The 16,538-nt window shown below is 38.3% G+C and overlaps 1 protein-coding gene and 1 long non-coding RNA gene across 3 annotated transcripts in view; one reads left to right on the forward strand and one right to left on the reverse strand.

Annotated features, from left to right (window-relative positions):
* The window catches only part of Egfr (epidermal growth factor receptor), a 136,081-nt gene that overhangs the window by 65,331 nt on the left and 54,212 nt on the right, over positions 1-16,538 (reverse strand). The window contains exon 1 of one of the 2 annotated variants that reach the window (XM_067356047.1): positions 9,651-9,776. The exons of the other annotated variant lie outside the window; for it this stretch is intronic. The gene's annotated coding sequence lies outside the window, so the exon portion shown is untranslated. Of the gene's footprint in view, positions 1-9,650; positions 9,777-16,538 lie in introns of those variants that run through there. 2 annotated transcript variants of the gene reach the window in all.
* LOC105676043 (uncharacterized) lies at positions 7,053-9,800 on the forward strand. The gene is made up of 4 exons (XR_001101350.2): positions 7,053-7,473; positions 7,957-8,089; positions 8,178-8,373; positions 9,671-9,800. It is a non-coding gene; the product is annotated as an uncharacterized lncRNA (long non-coding RNA).

Here is a 16,538-nt window from a genome sequence, read left to right on the forward strand (position 1 = left end):
GCATCGCACACAAGGCGGAACGTGAAGGCGTTCTTTGCCAATCTATTATGCGGAATCGAAGAATTCCACGCCCGATTGATAATAGTTAGAATGTCCCCGCGAAGGATGCAACGCGTTAATTATGCAACTTTTATCGGTCACGTGTAGATAATTTTTTCTTAATTACATTGTGTATATCATTATGCTCGAAGCTATACTTATGGCTGCTTTCGTAATGTTTCATAATTGCCATTTAAAAAATCGAAAATAATTTACTGTATTATAGAAAACCAAACATTTATTATTAAATCAAGACAATAATATCTTATGGAGAAACAATGCAATTGCGATTAACAGCGCCGTATAAGTTCGGAATCAACCTGTATCTATGTTCATGAATAGCTGCAGGGCAAATAGCGATCATATCCATAAACTTCCCGAGATCCCTTCAACAGCATGTTGAATAACAAGAACTATTAGTGCCCTGTCAATCTCATTGCGAATCGTCTGCTGAATGCAGCTTGGTATTAATATTTGCGGACATAGAAAATCGAAATACTGAACCAAGCTTCTTCCACAAATAGAGCAACAATTTCCGATCTCATTAATTTTTAAATAAGCAATTTAAATTTATCGTATAATTTAAGCTGGTCGCAGGAGAACTTCTGCAAGATACATTATGTATCACAAACACTCAAAAAAATGATCTTGCAATAATAGCTAAAATTTTCTAGGTGTAAAAAATTAACTAAAACAGATAAATGATTAGCAACTGTTGTGATATTGCATATGTAATTACTTAATCAGTTTAGATGACAGAAACAGAATATATATCTGTATTGTTTGTGAACTTTAAAAAGAAAGTTTCTCTAAAGCGCCTATCTATATAAGATCAATCACGTGTTAGATCATGCAATGAATAACATTTAGCAATGGTACCTAAATTTTTCAGAAGCTATTGCTGGAACATTACTGCTATAAATTCTATATGTGACAAACAATGTTTTCACAGATACGAAAAATAGCGATACATTCTTGTTGCAATATCTAGAAATCTAACTACATCAGCGAAATATTTTTTTGAGTGAAGTAACTATGAGGACTTTGCGTCTATTTTTTTAATAACAGATTCTTCGACATATAAGTCACGACAAGTACGAATATGTTTTTCGAGCTGAGATTTTAAATTAGCTATAAATTATCGGCAAGTCTCGCTTCGGCTTCTGTAAATTAATTCCGAATTGGCTTGGAAGTAGCTCTTAGAATCGATGAATACACGACATAAGACGGGAGCCTTTGAACTTTGGAACTCATACTCGACTGGTTCTGTGGCAGTTTTGGCAGATCTGCGCCGTTAGAGGAAGTTCGACTCCACACTGTTGAAGTGCTTCCTTTCTTACGTCACGGCCGCGTGAATTCTGTCGTTTGCTACTGCGTTGCAACAGGCTAACGGTGCTACTCAAGTTGACGGACACGGTGGAAGACTCGCCGCGACGACGAGGATCGCTATTATGTCAGGAATCGCTGACTCAACGCGAGAGGTGCCTAGCCGAGCGATGTCTAGCCGAGATCGCCCACACGGGACTCGGTTCTGCAGCCTCTGCATAGGCGTACAATCGGCCGGGAACGTGTCGGATTAGGCAATACTCGCCATTTTACAATTGTCCCTGCCACATGTGGCACCTATTCTCACCGTGCGCGCGATTTCAACACACCCGTTACCATCGACATCTCGCACGATCAACTACTATTAATAGAGCGGCGGAGACGGCAGTCGGGGAGGGGGTTATAAAATCGGAGTTCCATTTTAATGAGACTGGCAAATACCCGCGATACATACACTCGCCAGTGTGTCAAACAAGAGCGCCAAACGAGATTTATCGCTGGCGAGAAAAAAGTTTAGCGAAACAGGAACGTCTGAGAATACATGTGCTTGCCTTTGTTCAACACGGCCGATGTGATTATTTATCGCTGCACTAGTTGTTAATTTGATAATTTCAACTCTTGCATGCGGACCACACCCAGTGCGATTAACCCACCCTGCGCCTTCCTAAGATTCTGATAATTGAATGAGGCACGATTGCTTCATAAACAGAAACGCGATACTTTTACCACTTTTTTCCCCATCGTGGTATTCCACACAAAGGAAGTCAATTTAAACAAATTTTAAAGATGAAATTAAAAAAGTGTGTGTCTATAATTATATTGTCTCTTAATTCTGCTTATCACATGCGTGCCATTATTTATGCGTACAAAGGTGGCGGCTTTTATTCATCTTAACGCATTATCCGCTTTCAATTTATAGTTCACATTACTCTGCTCGCATCTTCCGCGCGGAGAGATTTCTGCCATGTAACAATACGATCTCCGACAATAATCCACGCGGGGCACCGCGGCGAGAATAAAATTCCTGACGGGGCGACTCTCGTAAAGATCGACCTCTCGGAACGGAATCAGCGACACCATAAAGCAGGGGCACGCCGTGGCGTGCCGATATCGGCGTCCCCCCGGTGTTTACGTTTTACACACCCGTGCACGTATCCCGGGCGAAAGTGTGCGCACCTACACGCTCGCAGGGATATATCGTGTGTAAGAATGTGTATAAGCGGCGACGGCATGCACGCACGTGGAACGAGTAAATATATATGGAGAACGATAGGCGATATAAAGTGGTAATGTCGCGAGCACCGTGAAACATAGCTGATTGGGCGGGTTTAGCCGCGCCTTATCGCCAGTTGCTCGCCGTATATTCGCCGGATAAAGCACGTTACACATACAGGGTGATCAAGACAGCGATCGAGGTATGTCTCTTGCGTATATGCACATTACTCTTTCGTTTGCCACTCTTTGGTTTATTGTATAAAATATTATGTACCCTCGCAGGTTTTCAGATATGGAATGGAAAAGATTAGCGAGCGCCATTCTGGTTCTCTGCTGAACAGAACGTGCATTTATTGGAAAATAGATAGTACCGCGTTATTACATTTTGTCAAGATAAAAAATAATCTGCCAAACAATTCAGCCAACATATCTTTTATCTTATTGTAAATAAAAATTCGTAATAAAATGAACGAAAGTAATTTGATATACGTAATCGTTTCTGAAAAGTGGTGTCTACTAGATTGTATTTAGTAGTTTAATAATATATTTATAAAAAAAAGATGATCTTGCAAATTATTTAATTCTGAATTAATGCTAAAAATTATTGCTGAAGGAAAATTTTTTCAAAATTTTTTCTACATTTTTTAATGAACATCTCGTATATCAGCATAATAAAAATGTACAGTTTAATCTTGTTAACAGATTGTATTTTAAATGTCTGTTGGATCACGCTTTTAAAGGAATGCTTTACGGATCTTAGATCACCCGATGTATAAGTTTGCATGCGGTCGTATATACGCGATTACGCGACATACATCTTCTCCATCATTCTTGCGTTTCTTTTCTTCGTCGTTTTCCTTCGCGAGTTTATCCGCGCAGTCGGCCGGCAAGCGACTTCATCGTCGTTGCAGTTCATGAAATGAATATCTCGCACGCGCTATCTCACATAGAAGGACAAGCGGATTGCAGAAGCCGACCATAGGCGTCAGCGGAATTCTTCTTAAGAACCTATTATTTATAACTAAATTTCTTCCCGACAATTATCTCGAAGAAAATATTATAAAATTGTGACATAGTAATAGAATTAAACACAATTTTTCACTTTTTTCTCTTTAAAAATTTATGAGAGCGAGTGTATTCATTCGCATGTGGTTCACGATGTGTATGTAGGCGCCCATATGGATGTATCATGGTTGCATACAAGAAAATTATACCCATTATACGAACGTGCTTCGACACGAAACAAAATTGGAGTGCTGCGGAGAACGCCAACGGTTTTATGGATCGGTGAAATTACAGGGAGATGATAAATGCTCGATATTCTGCTTTTCTTCAACATGACATCGCTCGCATCAATATTTGATCGTGATAAAACACGTTAACCAGATAACGTGACGACAGAGCGGGCTTAATCACAGATTCAGTGCTCTCTAACTTGTTGTCACTTATAGATTGATCATAACGCGGCGCAATAATTTATTTCTGCGATCCTTTTCGCGGAATGATATCTTGACTTATGTTTGACTAATGTCTGACTTATAATCACATGTGTGTATAATATAAATAAAAATCAACAATATATACGAGATATCTAAAAGACATCGAGAAGATTGAAGCGTCTGTATGAAGTCTTACAAAATTGTTAAACTTTTTAAATATTTGTGTCATTCGTAAAAAACAATTACCGAGAAAAACGTAATTTAAATAATGACAAGTAAAAGATTTTTCTATTATTTCAAAATTATAAATCATGTAGAATTATTATACCAATTGATAAGGCAGTGCTGAATATGTGCAATTATTTTTATATGTCTCAATGTATCTACATGTTGTTAAAATCTCACTTTTATTTAATGTTGCAATAACAACGCATCTCATATGATAAATAAAACGCCACTGTGAGACCTTTCTTACTCTAATTATTATATTACTAATTTAAAAAAATAAAATACACTATAATAGAAAAATAAAAATAAAGAAAAATATTATAGTAAAGAATATTTAACAGTATGCAGCTGTACTCAAATTTTGTAAATTTTTCTGGATAACGCCAAAATTGTAAAACATATGTTATGTATACTTTATGCGTAACGATTTAAGCTGCGATAAAGCTGCGCTTTGCCCGAATAATGTTGTCGCATACCTGGCGATAACGCACACACAACTACATGCAATTCGATTATCTGCAACAGTTATTGCACTCGTATCGAGTGTTGCGCCAATCACAGTTCTTGTTGGATGGTTTTATCGCGTGTGTTATCAATATTCCCAGCCATACGTTCAAGTCAAATATTGCGAATCGTTATTCCTTTTTGATAGCATGCGTTTGCTCCCGTTTGCAAATAGCGCTGTACCTATTTCCCTATGTTTGTAAACTGAATACTGTAAGCGAACTTAAGCAAATATACTACTCGAATGCGATTAAATAAATGTGGAATTATATTTTCTTCAAGGCTCTCATTGCTTTGATTACGATTAAAATCCGATCAATGATAAATTCATCTACTTTACGCGTTTAACAAGCAAAGCGTTGAAAATGCGACAATTTTCGGTATCTGATATAAAAAAATAGTCTCAATCTGAGATCGTCATACGCGAGAAAATGGCCGCAGCGGCGACTCGACTCGAATATATGTATACATATGCATACCTATGTGCCGTGCCAGATGGAAAAAAACAAACATACCGTGATCGCTTAACCACGGCTGTCCGTGATGCCTTTCATTGGGTCCCCGTTCGTAAAAGTCACGTGTTCAAATATTATATAAGTCCTCTCGTAAACACGGAGGGTGCATATGCGACAAATTGACCGGAGAGCGATATAAGCTAATGAATGAAGTTTCCATTCCGATTCGTTAATATCCCATAAGTGCCCTAATGAGAGACCGCATATATTTTAATGTAATTACAGCTGAAGTGATAACTTAGATAATGATTGTCAGCCGTGATGCGAGTTCGTGTCGGAATTAAGCCGGAGGACGAAAGATGCTGCATAATCGAACGGCTCTTATTTCAGGCGACGCTTCCAGCATCGTTATTATCTTAATGAATTGTCTTTACATACAGCTTGTTTAGCTTGCTAATATAGTAATCGTGCGCGCGCGATATGAGGAAAAAAGTTTGCGCACGCAAAGCGTGTGTAATCTACGGCCGCACAAGCGATACGTGAGACTTATGTGAACGCAGTATTAGGTCATTCGTATATTTCGTAGAATTTGTAACTTAAACTGGCCAACGCGCGTCGCCATTCTTTCGAAATGTTAAATACAGCTAGACCACAAGAGGGAAGCCTTACGAAAATATTTTCTACGTAAATCTCTCGTAAGAATGTAGAGACCTCATTTAATTTATATTTTAAATAATATTCTACGTACTTTTTTTTCAATTAATCAGAATTAATGTCTACTAACATCTACATTTTGATGTACAGCCAAATCGATCAAAGAGTGAAAATGAGAAATTGATTTGAAGATGCTTTAAATTTTCTGCTACTTTAATTATTATTTCCCAATGAGATGTAAGATTTAAAATAATTTGACCGGAGAAACCACGTACGTTTCTTGTATCGAATATGTTTTTCTAATATATTGCGTGTGCTTCATATTTTTGTAATTTATTTTGTAATTAATTTTGAAGTTATTATTTAATCTGTAGTTGGGATAATGTGAGGAAGGGTTTGTGCGCATTGTACAACCATCACAAGATTTGTAGCATGGGATCTGGTGTCTTTTGAATGCTGATTTGCATAACTGCAGTCAGTCTCACGTTATTATCCTATCGAGTTACATATCCTTATACGCCGAAACTACCTCTGCCGTGCACAACAGAAGAATCCCTGGCTAGGCATTAAAATTGCAGATTGTGTAAAAAAAGTGACGAGAGATCACAGAGCCAGTTCTATGTTGCTCGTCTTACTTGTCATTTGTTATAAAGAGAGCTTGTGTGGAAAACACAATGAAATGCGACACATTTCTCTTTGTGCCCATCATAAATGCTTTTGCATTGTGCCTTAACATTGCGCGCTAGCGATATTTGAAACAGCGCGTGTGAATAGGCCGCAAAGACCCACGTCGACGAGCCGCGGAAAACAAAACCGCGAAATGTTTCGCGGCCGTTTCACTTCGTTCCCAGCAAGGACGTCTCTTTCTGCCTCTTCCGAGGAAACGCGATGCGTGCCCGCGCCGTCCGCGCTTTCGCACGTCAGAGGCTCGTTTCCAGACGAACGCCTTTTAGCGTGCGACGGCTAATCTTCGCGCTTCGTGGCCCGCGTGGACTTCGACAGTCGGCAGCATTGTTGGCTCTCGAGCACGACGATAATTAGCTCTCTGTAACGGTTCGCGGTAAGAGGCTAAGCGCTATCGCACCGGCGAAGATTCAACCGCCTTTCTTCCGCCGTCGAGCCAGCCTTGCGCGCTGCCGTTCTCGGTAAACGTTCCTTGTTCCTTTTGCGATTCTCCTTTCTTCCTCCTCCTCCTCCTCTACGTTCCACCTGCTCTAGGTGTCTAGCATCTAGTTTGTGTGCCGATTCACACCTTCGCCGGCAGCGCGTTCCCGGAAAGCGGCAGAACCGCCGCCAATGAGTAGGCAAGGACATCGGCGAGGAGAAGAGAAATGACCTCAATTTATTACATTCGACGTTCAACGGTGCTTCAGAAGTTTTAGTGGTTGTGAGATAATGCTTGGAGGCAAAATCGTCCGCTCGTAATGACGACCAAATGGATGAAGACGTATAAAAACGGAGAGATATCTTGTAATTTTAAAATGCTTCGAATTGCGAAGAGATAACGCTATAATGTTATATGATAACGTGCTAATTAAATACAACGTTTTAACGTGTCGGGAGCCAAACAGAGATTGTCAGATAATGCATATTGGCACAAAAAGCATTTAAAAGTAAGTATGACGTTTTTAAACTTTATCTGTTTAATAAAATTTAATTACATTTTTACATCTAATTATTCGGTTATATGGGGATAAGATAATTGTCTAGTTAATGTTTCCATTAACTTCCATCTACAATGAGATGTAAAAAAATTATTATGCTATAAGTGGCTTTTAATTATTAATTCTCCCGAATAGATCGAGAATGTATCATATTTTTCACTTCGCATTTAGTGGTTTTGAGAATCTTGAGAACGTCACTCGCGTGAAAGAGTGATCAAAATATAGAAACAAAGCTATTATAACAGGATTCATTCGTTGTTCCTTTCGAACTATTATATAACTCGAGCAAGGATACGCAACAGGACAGAGGTTCGCGCGGAAGCGTACCACTGTCGCTCCGAGCGATCGAGATCTAGTTTAAGTTATCGGCGCAGTTGGAGCTTATTCGAATAAGAGCACACCGGCGCGATAAATTATCATTTGTTATTATAGGCCGTTAATTACGACACCGCCGCGAGTGCTGCGATTCTCCACGCTTGGCGCGCGCGCGCACATGGAGAGGAGGCCTCGGGTCCAATGCAGTGCGAATTAGAGTGGACGAAGGATTCCCCGTAAACCCGTAGGGGTGCGTGTTTCGAAAAAAAAAAACAACCGATGGGGCTCGATCGGAAAGTCAGTCTCTCTCGTGGATATATAATAACGATTATTTTCAGCCGAGACGATCATTCCGCTGCCCGCCCGTACCGTCTTATCGAACGAGAAGAAGGGGAAGATGGAAAGAACAAGAAGTAACAAAAGCTTGCAATGGTCAGCCGTTACCGCTCGTCTAAGCCATTAGCAAGCTTTCGAGCCATCAGACAGTAATAAAACAGAATCTGATCAGTATCTGCCGTTATTATTCATCACGAGGTATGTAAGTATTCGCTTAGATGGTTCTTCTCGATTCTCGACGGCTACCTACTGATGCTTACTTTTCTCGTCCTCGAATTCCCTTTGCTTCGCGATCGTAATTCGATGCTTAGAAGAAGATAGATAAGATATGATCGATTGGGCGCATTAAAATCTATACATATTGTGTTTTTCAAATATCGTTGATCATCTTTTTCAGAAGTTTCAATTTTAATGTTTAATGTTAAAAATAAAATCTAAAATATGAATTGTAAATAATAAAATCTCGGTAAGATTTTAGTCTCCCAGTATTGATCGTAAAAAATTAATTAGCGGTCTTTACAACAATTTCATTGAATTTCATGAAAGTTTTTAAACAACTCTATGCGCTAGTATCACAGAAAGACAGCAAGATACAGTTCTAATTTCATGTAAGTTTAAAAATTTTTAAACAAGTAAATATAGATCGAGATCAACTTTCTAAATTAATGCAAATAAGACAAGTATATAACGTCATGCTGACGTTAGATTAATCTTTGAATATTTTGCAAGATATTTTTTGTCATCGACGTTCAATATTCGTTTTATATTTACAATCGATTATATTTACAAACGCATTTTTTATAAATAAAAGGTAAGGTCAAAAAAAAAATAATTGCGTGATCGACAAGATATCAAAGTCATCGACGTCTCGTGATCATAAATCAAGTCAGCAGTGAATGTAATGGTGAATGCAATAATGCCGGACCTATTGCATGCTGCTAGAAGTGTCTCGAAACGAGGCCGATTGAGTGAACTCAATAAATTATAAGCGACCAGAAAGAATAAGAAGAGAAATTGGACCATTATTCGTAGAAATTCGTAATAGGACGTCATCAATAAATACATGTAAAAAATATTGAAGGTTTCGAGTGAGCGATAAAGGTTGTTCGTATCTAATAAGGTTGTTCGATATCTAATAAATTGCGTTGTTTGTCGAATATCGCTTTATAATAAGTACTCTATTCTACATATAATATTTTTATCATAAGATAAAGATTATACATTTTCATTTATCGACGAAAAAAATACTAGTTTTAATGATTTAATTTTTAAATATAATATAAAACAAACTTTCGCTTTCTAGATGAAGAAATGAGATTTCTTGCAATATTATCTTTTCAATTTCCTATGAATCTTTATCTTAATTTTTACGTTACGAACAAACTAACTACATCGCCAACTGTATTTCTTAGAAACATTTTAAAAAATATTTCTTAGAAATATTCTACATAATAAAAACGAATAATGACACTCACCGACTATTATCCTTCCATAGTTGCGTGTAACTCAGTCGACGTTGAGCACCAATCATGCAGCTGAGACGTGTCTCCTGTCGCCGATAGTGTTGTGCACCAACCCTGAGAATAAATTACATCCCTGCCACGCACGACGTGCACTAGACCCACAGGCGGCGAACGTGTGTCATGAGTAAAATGTTCTAAATTGTTCCTCCGGGGTGACATTACGGTCGTCAAGGGCGATAGCGAGATATCGGCTGTAATGTTCGCCATATAATCTTTATATCTGATCTCGTAACATGACAAACGCGAGAAATACGACGGAAAATTACATGAACGATAATTCGGGTATTCCGCGATACAACGCTGAGACGTTGCGCAATACCAAACGTTCACGCAAACATTCTTTATCTCGAACTTACGAGTCTCTCCGTTGCATGTAAATCTTATATTTTTTAAGCATATTGCAGTATTTCTCTATTGTCATTGGTAATGTTACATGGAAAGCAAAATAATAAGAATAATACAATATTAAAAGCTTCATCCTTTTTTCAAGATATGAAATTAACATAGAAATTTCAGATATTCAAAAAATGGTAAATAAATTTAAAACAAATTTACAACAAATGTATAATTCATCACCTCGTGCGTGGTAGAGATGTCTGTTCTTTCGCAAAGATAAATCTGAAAACAATATAAAATGTAATACATTCGGGAAATATATCGCTTCTGAACAACAATCGCCACATATCGAGTTCACTGAAGAGAATATTTACGCGCTGAGAAACTGCGCAAAAGGTCGGTATATAACATCTGTAATTGTCCGACATCAAATATCCTTCCTTAAAGTGCGATCGCTATATTTACCTCATTTTCTACGCTCGTTCGGCGGAAAATTATTATTCGGCCGCGGTTTTCAACGTATATCTGTTAACCGTTATTGCTATTATATCCGCGGGAGAAAACACTATAAAAATCTACCGCTGCCTTAATTAAGACAAGAACTCGTCGTCGGTAGAACTCGAAATCTTCATTGCTGAGCATGGATAACGAGTCGATATCTCCTTCCATTATTCTTCTTTTATTCTAAAGAATCCTGAGTATTTCTGTGCACGCAGTCGGTGCGCGGTACCAAAGATAAACAGGATTTCCAGGTAAAATGAAAATCTCTCTCTGCGGCTTCTATGCGGCCGCCTTTCTCCCTCCTCCTTTTCTCGCCGGAGAACAAGGAGAAGGGGAGAAGCGGGAGAGAGAAGAACTCTCGCAGCATCTGCCAGGTTCCAGGATAATTATTTACATCAGATAGGATCTCAACTGGGGTTCCACGGCGGGAAACAAAAGAATCCGCCATTGGCAAGGATGCTAACTAGGCAGTAGGAGGAGGAGGAGAAGGATTCTGAAAAGATGCAGCACCGTTACGCTTTTACTCCCTTTTCTACCGTAGACAGTTAGCCATATTCGCGACGAAGATCTCGAGCGAAGGGTCGCGGTGAGGTCCTGAGAATCTATTCGGTCAGTCGACGGATTGTTTACGAGCAATTTGAGAAAGGATTGTGGAACCGACGCATCAGGATTTATTTCGTCTTCTTCAGTGAACTCGAGCGAAAAACGGATTTTACGTTGCCTCACTCAATCTTGGATGAATAACAAAAATTTCAAGATTTTAAAACATCGAGCACATATCTTGAATCTGCTATAAAGTTTAGAAGCTGAAATATTTAGGCGAAACAATTATATTTTGTTATTCATTCGGCGTATAAAAACTTTGTTCGCGGAATGCATCTCATACTGCGTTATTCATCCATGATAAAATATTTAACTGATTACTATATCTCTGCGTACGATTAAATATTACTTTCTTGCAAGCATTGGTGAATATTATTGGCGTTCCTTCGCGGAAGGAGCCTTGCTCCTAATGAAGAATTATTCTCCAAGGAGAACGAGCGCTTTGTGCACGCTCGCGTCGTGCGTAAACTTGGTTCGCGGGCTCGTCGTGGCTACGTGCGTGGACGGACTGTAAAGCCGTCAACGAATAGACCCGTAGATAAATACTTACGGCTCTCAGCAGTTGTAAACAATGTTACTGCGAATGAGCCTGATAATTGAGGTGGTTGTTCACCGAATCGTAATTCTCCAAGTGGCCCTATAAAGGCACTCTTGTAGAAATGCCGTCTGGTAGAAATGTAGCGACTTGTGTACGTTGCATGATGGACCGTTTACGTTTACATCACGCTTACGTCGAGGTCGTAACAACGAAGGCGTCGTGAAATTGCGTATTTACGTGTGAAATCCATAAATCAACTGAACCAATAGCCGCGTCAATTTCCAAAGATCTTTCTCTAAAAGACGTATTTTATCATTTTTTTAGATACTTTTTTTTCTCTCCCATTATTAATTTATATAGACATAAATTTAATGAACGTAAAATTTTTAATATTTTTACTCCGATCTTCTTTCCTCTTCTTCGATATTAAACTTCGAAAGAAAGAAAGAAAGATATACAAATACCGCTTTGAAATGACGGCTGAATAATATTTCAGTCAGCTATTTTTGTTTTTCCCAAAAATTCCCGAGTAAAAACGGTCCCCTCTCGGTGAATAATCCGCTTTTATGAATATTTAATGTTTTACACAAATTCTAAAAAGTATCCTGATACATTCGTGTGGCCAGAATATAATATTCTGGAATATCCAGTATTACCAGTAGCACTGGTTAGCGGCGGCGCCGCACTCGATTACGAATACCAAGTTGATACCCGCGTTTATGTAACGCATGTAATCTCTTAATTGCTGTAACACTAATGATCCGATCGGTGGCGATATGCATGAAAGGATTTAACCGGATCGAGCATCGAGCGAAATAAAAAAAATATCGAGTGTCGAGTATAAAGTGAAAGCTAATCGTCTAAAGTGAAATAAAGAAATAATAGAAAGCAGTAATAGAATAAAGTAAAAGAAATATGTTTTTGATTAAAAAGCATCAATTTTATAATCAAAATTTTCTTTATCATTAACTATTGTTAGATTTTTTTTTTTTAAGAACATCCTAATTAGAGATCAATAATAAGAATTAAAAGAATTTATTGTGTTATAGTGTATTAAAAATAAAAAAGAAATTTGTTTTCGATGTATTTTAGTGGTCGATGCGTAAGATAAGAATGTAATTTTGACTTTTTAATCTTTTCAGAAGAAAAACGCAAATTGTCTTTAAAAGAGTTAAAAAATCACGAAAGAAAGACGATTAAGAACGAATCAAAGAAATGAAATCTCCATTCTTGGAACAAAAGAAAACGGTAGTTCTCGCTGATCGCACCGGTCTCAGCGTGCGGTTAGTCCCGAGTTGTAAAACAACTTGTAAAACGCGCGGCCAAGACGCATCCTGTCAGCCCGGGTTTCGCGGCGGGTCCTAATCTGCTTGGCAAATCTATCGATTTGTGTCATGCCGGAGGAGACGGCAGATTATACTTCACAACGGGAACAATAAATAAACGGCCTGCCGGCAAGCGGTGGACAATTTTGTATTTGCATAAGCGCCAGTCGCTGCGACATACGCATATGTATATACTGTCGTATACTGCAAGACATATGATATATATTGGATGTGTCAGATGTATACAGCGCTATATTTATCAGGCGCCATTCTAAACAAATAATCTGATGCAAAATTCGAGTTAAGATAAATGTATAAAAATGTCGCTCTTTTAAATGAAAGAATTGGCGGCAATCAACATTTCTATGTATAATTGGCGAATTTCATATATAGAGTGTTTTGGATTTTCTGCATTTTATTTTATCTATAGATTTTTTGAAATATTTGAAAAATTGCTAGTAAATCTGCAAATGTCAAAAAATGCGGAAAATCTGTATCACTTTGTTATCGTGGAAATGTTTTTAATTCAATTCATCTCACGTTGATATTTGTTCATTACAACTAAATATAATTATTTTCAACATAGATAAATGTTTTAATTGTTATTTTAAGATTATTGTTGAGTGATGCAAATTTCTACAATATTCATGAGGTCTGTTTAAAATATTGACATTAAACAGCGCTGTATAAATCGTCATCAATATAAATGTATTACTGTGTAACTAGTTATGTAAGTAAATCAGTACAGTGCTCCGTAAAATAACGAGCAAAAGTTCCCGGAAAAACACTCGTCGGCAACAAAACCATACAAATATATGTATGAATTATAATATATTATTTATATTTATGAAGTATAAATCTCTTCTATACTCGGCAGATGCAGTCAAGATAATACACTGACAATAACTTGTGTCAATCTCAGCTCGACACGTGTATCCATTCGTTAATCTACCCTTCCAATCTAACAACCTCTCAAAGAAAATGGCTGTGCCTGCAGTCGTTCGCGCCATTGCATGCCGGTTACCTGTGTGCAGCGAACAGTATGGTTGCATCTTTTTCCTCGAAAAGTGACTGTTATATTTTTAGCTGACATCTTCCGACCCTCTCGCTCGACCGCTAACGAAACCCTTCGATGGTTATCAGTCGATCCGGACGCATTATCGCCCTTAAGGTCGAGCCAGGTAGAATCTGACCCACGAACTTACCTGAAACAGACAAAAGGAAAAAAAAGTTAATTTGGATAATTCATGTACGTATTAATTTAATTTTGAACAAGTTTATCGTTAAGAAGAGGGCAGAGTTGAGGAAAAAGAGAAGAGAATGGATTTAATAATATTTGAAAGTTAAGTATTAATGACTTTTTTGTACACTTAGATTACAAATATTATGCCTTGGCTTGACTTTTATTCAACAGCGGCCTGTCATTTAAAAGGTATAAAAATAACGCTTCTAAGTGTTTCATAATAGTAGTTAATGAATATTTTAATTGTTTTTTATTTCAGGAATTCATGGCAATTTTTCTGTATTCAGTTCTTTTTTGTCATATTGTTGTTATCGTTAAACAAGAGCAAAATTATTCAGAAGCATATAATTTACATTTATAATTTATGTCCCATGGAAGGATATTGTAGAAAACAAACTTTGGCTATTCGTAAATAATAAAAAGTGTTTCATTAAAATATACAAGCAATTTATCTTATAAGCGCTGTTTGATCGCAACATCACTATCTTAACAAAATTAACGATGCGCAGATCTCACGGTTAACATTTACAACCATTCATTCCTGACAGTTAATTTGGTCGTATTAATTTTTCCTCGGGAGGACCAGTCATTCTCTCTCAGATTATTAAAATAATTTATTGCACTTTCTCTTTCGCGTGCCACCCACACTCGTATTGATACATCGTGTTCTTCCATGGACTTGAGGAGCGTAAAGCGCATTTGCATTTGTCGCTCGTGGCACGCATTCGTTATACGAGGCGCGAAACGCGCGCCGCTGCTTCCTGGCGTTCCTTTTAGCGCACGAGTTATGTCGCGAAATTTATCCTTCAGTCGCAGGATCATATTTCTGAGTGTTTAGGGGGACTTTAGGAGCGCTCCCCGGAGCCACGCGAAGTGAACGTTAACGGTAATCGGCGGCCGTAAGGACCTCCGGCGGTGCGGCTTTATCTCCGTCTCTGTCGGCTAGGAATAAAACACTCCATCGGGTCCGTTTCGGTCAGTGCCTTCTTCTACGTCCTTGCTATCTCTTCCCGCTAATGGATCCTGTCGATCTGCCGTTCCATAACCTGCGTTCGCACTTTCACGTCGTATCACAAAATGTGCGTATGTACGAGGTGTCCAACAAGCAGTGCAAAATGACAGAATATCTTCACCGAATTTGAAGCCGGCTCTCTCTTAACAGAAATTTCTTCGAAATCGGGCAGTTTAGGTGACTTCAATTCAATCTGTTGTAGCAGAGCTCTCGGCAAAATTGTTTTTACAATCGAGTTAAGCGACAATTGCAAAATGTCGAGAGTCATTAAACGATAAATCGGTTTGGTGGCTTCATTTTCGTCTGATTCTCTGCAACTCGGCATCAAATTGACAATCATTAACCGCTGAAAACATCAAGCACCTATCTCTCGTCATTCTCGTAAAGAGCATCGCAGGGATCCCCGTTCGCATCTTCTTTCTCTTCATCTCATAAAGTGCATCGGTCTTCGAGATCGAAACGCAGAGTTATAATTGCCTACTCGGCAAGTCCGACATTCCGCGCGCGTTAAAGTTATCGCGGCTGAATCGCCGCATGCGCCATGACGCTGCTTTCTCTTCTTCTTCATCTTCATTTTCTCCTTCTTCTTTTTCTCCCTCGATACTGCCCTATCGCGACCAGAACCCTCGCCTCGGTGAAAGGGAAAGATATCAGGCGGAATCTCGAAGGGGGATTATCCGTATGGTATCCCACAGGAGTTTTAGTCCTTGCTTCAGATCCTTTTACACGCGTTCGTTGAATTCACTTATGTAGAAAAGCTACCCTACAGATTTACGGAGAAAAATACAGAGATTAAGTCGGAAAGAAATGGTTATTGTTCTTGTTTGTTGCATCTTATTCTTACAAAATGTCAAAATACGCTTCTTTATTACTGCGATTATGTTAAACCGTTATGAAAACTATAGAAATTGGAACGTGACGAAAAATTGAACATCGTGCAGTTATAAGTATATTGCAGCTTTAAATCTTTTTGCCTCATAATTACTTATACAACACAATCTAATCTTGTACTGTGTTACAGTCTTTAAATCTAGAGTATAATATGCATATTTTAACAAGATTGCAATTACTGCCGGAAAAATATCAGAACTGGCTAAAAGTCTAAAGCTTTATTTAAGTATAATACTCGAGATACTGTGTTTTAACGACCTTTTTTCTTCGCGTTGAAGCGATCGCCTACATGTAGGTATTACCGACGTCGTTTACATGGGTCATCTAAAGGCCACGTCGGCCGCCTCTAATTAGAATAATTAACGAAGGTGCCTGACTGGATAATCGTTTC

Source organism: Linepithema humile, chromosome 5 (genome assembly GCF_040581485.1).
Source record: "Linepithema humile isolate Giens D197 chromosome 5, Lhum_UNIL_v1.0, whole genome shotgun sequence".
In the NCBI taxonomy this organism is placed as follows: Eukaryota; Metazoa; Arthropoda; class Insecta; order Hymenoptera; family Formicidae; genus Linepithema; species Linepithema humile.